Here is a 5,770-nt window from a genome sequence, read left to right on the forward strand (position 1 = left end):
CTTCATCTGTCTCATTTTTTTCACCGAGAAATTAGGAATAAAACAATGCCAGGCAGCACTTTTTCCTTTCGGAAAGGACTCTGAAGACAGAAAAGGAAAGAGAAAACCCCTTGGCCAGAATATTATGAATATTATTGATCTGTGTGTTCTCATTAACAATCAGTTTGAGAATAAAGAGGGGGGAAAATGGTGCTGCTATTATTACTAGTTTCACATCAAAAGGAAAACCCTAATCTGCAGTCAAAGATCATAACTGAGTTCCATGTCACGTAGAAGCATGTTTCTTCATAGGAGTGGCGATGGAGTCACCTCTGACTACTGGTAGGTCAAAGAGGAAGACTCCTTGTCCATAACCTTGAGATTGTGCAATTTCCCATTGTGGCCCATATGGGACAAGTGATTGCTTTTTCTGGATGACAGGTTGGCAAAAGATCAAATCCATTGGCAAAAAATACAAACTTGAAAATATGTAGTTAGCTCTAGTAATACTCAAGTATTTATAATTCTCCTATAAGATGTGCTTAATTTCAATTAGACCTATTTTAATTTCTTAAAGATTTAGAGAGAGGGAGGGGGTGGGGCAGAGAGAGGGGAAGAAAGAATCTTAAGCAGAGACTCCCCACTGAGCTCAGAGCCTGACTCGGGGCTTGATCCCAAGGACTGAGATCATGATCTGAACTGAACTTAAGAGTTGGATGCTTAACTGACTGAACCACCCAGGTACCCCCAAATAGAACTATTTTAATGTGTGATTCTCTATAAGACAGTTATTTCCATTTTCCTGGTCTGAGATCAGTTACAATAAAATCAATTAAATGAAATATCCTGTGGAATCAATCTATGCCCTTGCTAATCCCCATTCACGTAAGAGTCACTTTCTTTAAGACAGATGGTGGTTATTTTTGTGTTATGATTAGTTTAGTTTTGTAGAAGTTTATATTGATGTTGGGGGAGCTATGTCAAAGAATTTCTTAAAACTTTTAAAATAAAAAATAATTTCCCTTTAAAACAAAAAAAAATCACAATGAAATGTAAACAATTACCAATTTCAGAAGGTTGTATCTTTCAAGTAGAAATTGGTGCCTAAAAGATCTCTAAGAAGTTAAATGATTATGAAAATCAAGAGGTTGGGTCATTATGCTTTTTGTTTTTAGTTACATGCTTCTTAATAGTCTAAACTTTTAGTAGTAAATACCAGTCAGCAGCGTTATTAAAATCTTAGCCTCAGATGTTTAACCAAATAGCATTTTTTATTTTAACTCATAACACAGCTTAATGCTGGAGGCTGACCTTAAGCTGATCCTCTCCCATCTGCCACCTCCCCGCTACCACCATGGCCTTGCACACTCTCCCTCACTCGTTTGCTTTGCTTCTCCATTGCATTGAGTTTGACCCCAGCACATTAACTTTTGCCAGATTATGCTGCAAGAATAACTCTCAAGTCTCAGGGTGACATAGTCACGTTTTCTTTTCACCCACATGGCATGCCACTGGTGGCGGGCATTGGCTTGAATCGTCTCATCTCAGGATACCCGATGCAAGGCAAATCTCATGCCAAGTCCAGGGCCAGTGCGGGTGGGGGTGGTGTATTCTCACAGGAAATAGTGCAAGTCATGTGGTGGCAGAAGGAATGTGTTGTATAGGACAGGGTACAGTCCTACAACCTGCCACACCTGGTATGTGAAAGGGAGAGGAAGCCCAGGGATCTGCAGGTCTGCGGCTGGCCTGAGTGGATCAGAAGTTTTCTGGCTCACTTGGAGCTGGTGCTTTGATCCCTTCCCCGAGCTGGCTACCCTTGCACCCCTGTTAATCTTTCCCTAGCTCCACCCTAACATGCTGGGCATTACCGTGTTCCAAACAACTCGGTAAATGCAGAGTGGTCAGAGCTGAGCTATTTATGACAATAGTATTTTCTGAGCATTAGGTTCAGGACAAAGGCCTGTTCCCTTGCAATTACCGCAGGCAGTCACTGCAGGATGGAGGGAGAGCAGGAGGCATCGGAAGGGGGATCCAGACTTAAGTGGCAGGGAGGGTGAATATGTGCCAGGTCCATCCTGCCATCTTTGGGGTTGTTCCATCCTTTAATCTGCTGGGAATTAATCAATATTAAGCCAACTCCTCTGGATTTTGTGTGAGCTGAACTAACACTAATTGGGCATCTCCTCACACTCTCCACCAGCTCCCTGATTGTCCCAGTGTGGTTGATATGGGAGTAAGCCCTCCAGCAAGCCATCAAAATCGATGGCACATGTTGATGGTGTTGGTAGGCGATGAAAGTGAGCAAGACCCTGAAAGCGAAGGGGAGGTTTGAGAGGTCACTCCCTTGACAGAGTTTGTGCTCAAGGGAAGGGCCACGTGATGGGTCTTGTAAGGACAAAGGGCCCAAAAGGACAGAAACCTCACTCTGTATTTAAGATAAGTGATGGAGGCACCAAACTTGGGCTTCGTCTTTGAGTCCCCGGTATGGTCCACACAGCCAGGGGTGGTGGTTAGTGGAGTCTGCACAATTTTCAAAATTCCAAAAGCTGAAGGGAATCCATACATTTACATAAGATAAGGTTGCCCAAGCTAAGGAAAACGTCTCCGTTGGCTAGAATCTACTCAGCTAAGACAACAGCCATGATCAGCTTATACTACACAGAAAAGTAATTGGAGGTTGTTTTTGTTTGATTAATAAAATAGAGAAACTATAGTAAGCGCAGAGTCATGGATGTGCAGCTCATCGAGGGCAAGGGGGCCTTTGCCAAAAAAAGACTTCCGAACTCTTGTTCTCGGATGGGAAGGCTTGTAACTTGTCCAAGGCCATTGTCAAGCCAGAACTAGGATGTTCCAGGCCCAGCTCCCCTGCTCTTCCCATGCTAACAGCGAGCTGGGTTAGGGCACATCCCACAGTGGAAGTGGAGAAATTTATATGAATACCCCTGACTCGGGGGTGAGGGGAACCTGGAGGAGCCGGGCCATGGTCTCCAAAGGAATTATGGAACCGTGTGGCCGCCGGGCGTCCTGGGAAGGTATGCGGGCTGCCGGGGAGAGGCCAGCGGGGGTGGCCGGTGGGGCAGAGCGCCCGCTGCCCCGCACTGTGACAGGTGCCTGTCGCGGGGCCGCAGGAGGGGAGCCCCGGGTCCCTGATAACATCACGCAAAGCTTGCCGCTGGGGCATTTCCAAGTAAGTACGTGTCCAGCGCCTTGGGCTGGGTAGGAGGAGAGGTGGGGCGAGGGCCGAGACCAGGGAGGTGGTTACAGGGGACCCGGGGCTTTGTGCCACAGGCTTCCGCCGCTTTCTTACAAGTGCAGGGAAGAGGCCTGGGTCCCCGGGAGGGAGGACCACGCCGGGCGCGGGGACTCGGATTTGCAGTCAGGCCCGGTGCCCCCCGGGTACGGACTGTGTCCCCCCCAAATTCCCATGTGGAAGTCTAATCCCCATGGTGATGTGTTAGGAGGCGGAGTTGGGGCGGTGACCGGGTCACGAGGGTAGAGCCTTCCTGAATGCCATTAGCGCCCTAGAAGGAGAGGTCGGGAGCTGGCCTCTCTTTTCTCCACCATCAGAGGATGCAACAGCTTCGCCATCTGGACCCGGGAGGGGGCCCCACAGACCCCACTGTGCGTGCGGCTGCCCTCAGCTCGGACTTGCAGCCTCCCCAGCGGTGACAAATACCTTTCTGCGGTTCCTAAGCCACCCAGTCTGTGGGACTTCGTCAGAGCGACCCTCGCAGCCCCTCCCTGGGCCCCGGGCCAAGCCTTCTCTCCCCGCATCGGGCCCTTTCGCTATAGTCACCAGCCCTCAAGCCTGTTTTAGGTCATCAACGAATAATTTTTAAAATGTCTTTTTTTTTTTTTGAAAGACTTTGTTAATGAGAGAGACAGAGGCAGAGACACAGGCAGAGAGAGAAGCAGGCTCCCTGCAGGGATCCTAATACAGGACTTGATCCCAGGATCCCGCAATCGGGACCTGAGCTGAAGGCAGATGCTCAACCACTGAGCCACCCAGGTGCCCCCTAAAAATGTCTTTCAATTTAGTCCTCTTTATGTCTCACTGTTGCCTTTTAGACTGGGAGGCAGGCAGGGTGCAGGTGAGTGCCACTTGTTTCCCCCTCGAGGAAGGCCTTTCAACACATTTCCCAGTTAAGAAATCAACTTCCCTCAAGATAAATTATGGCATTCTCTTGAAAGTTTGCAGCAGCTGCAGGGACGATTTTTAAGTGCCGCCTCCCCAGCTACAGCTACAGATGTAGGAACTGTACGGAAACAGGCAGGATGAGGATGTACTGAAATGTTAACAGGAATTGCCCCTCAACGACTTTATCCTGTTTAAAGTACCTTTTATTACTTCATTTTCAACAAGGACGAATTACTTCCCTAAATGTTTTAACAAATTTAGGTAAACAGCAGGGTCAGACACTGTCCTGGGGAGGCCGGTGGGTGATAGGATCTAGTGCGGTGCTCGCACTGGGTGCCCTCCCACCCCTGCCCGCACGGAGGGAGGCCTGGCGTGCAAGCCCGTCCCCGCCGGCAGGGCGGGAGTGTCTGCTGGTGCTCTTCTGGGAGGTCTCCATCATCATCAATCATCATCATCATCATCATCATCATCATCAATCATCATCATCATCATTGGACAGCCCGGGTGGACCAGCGGTTTAGTGTCGCCTTCAGTCCAGGGCGTGATCCTGGAGACCTGAGATCGAGTCCCAAGTCGGGCTCCCTGCATGGAGCCTGCTTCTCCCCCTGCCTGTGTCTCTGCCTCTCTGTGTGTGTCATGAATGAATAAAAAAAGTCTTTAAAACTAATAATAATAAAATAATAAAAAGACAAGGGAGAAAAGCTCTCTTCTTTGCTCAGGTGTTCCGTCTGTGATGCTGGGATCCCTGCTGCGCCCAAGGACAAACAAGCCTCCGTATCAGGGCAGCAGACTGAGGCATGAGCCTGGGCCACCCCGAAACTGCTTCCTTCTAGAAACCTTTCTGTTTGTTTTGGTTTAAGATTTTATTTATTTATTCGTAAGAGACAACAGGCAGAGACAGGGGCAGGGGGGAAGCAGGCGCCCTGCGGGGGCCCATGCGGGACTCGAACCCGGGAGCCGGGATGGGGAGGCGGCCGCTCAGGCGCTGAGCCCCCGGGGGTGTGGTCGTCCCGGCCGCGGGGCCCTGGGACGTGCCCTCCTGCAGCCCGAGGTGGGGGGGGGGCGGGCAGAGCAACCCGGAGAGGCCCGGAGGAAGCTGGCCTGGGTCTGGGAGCCTCGGGGTGGGCGGCCGCGGGGGCGGGGGCGGGGGCTGCTCGGGGCCACCTGCGGGCCCGTCAGGCTCGCCCGGACTGCGGCCAGCGAAGGGCTGTGCCAGGAGCTGGGCACCTGGGCACCTGGGCACCTGGGCACCAAGGCGGCTGTGCGCGCGGGGCCAGCTGCGCAACCTTGGCAGGTGCGGAGTTGGCGGTGCAAGGTCGGGCCCAGGCCGCAGGCCTCCGTGCTTCCCGCCGCGGGGCTGCTGCAACCCCAAGGTTTCAGGGTAGTCGAAACCTAGGAACAGTGATGAGTCTGAGGGCCCAAGGTCAAGGGCTAATCAACCCCATCTCTCCACTTTTTTTTTTTTTTTAATATTCCGCTTATTTATGAGAGACACAGAGAAATAGAGACACAGAGAGAGAGGCACAGACCCAGGCAGAGGGAGAAGCAGGCCCCATGCAGGGAGCCCAACGTGGGACTCGATCCCGGGTCTCCAGGATCACACCCTGGGCTGAAGGCAGGTGCTAAACCGCTGAGCCACCCGGCCGCCCCATC

The sequence above is a fragment of the Vulpes lagopus genome, chromosome 17, assembly GCF_018345385.1.
Source record: "Vulpes lagopus strain Blue_001 chromosome 17, ASM1834538v1, whole genome shotgun sequence".
NCBI lineage: Eukaryota > Metazoa > Chordata > Mammalia > Carnivora > Canidae > Vulpes > Vulpes lagopus.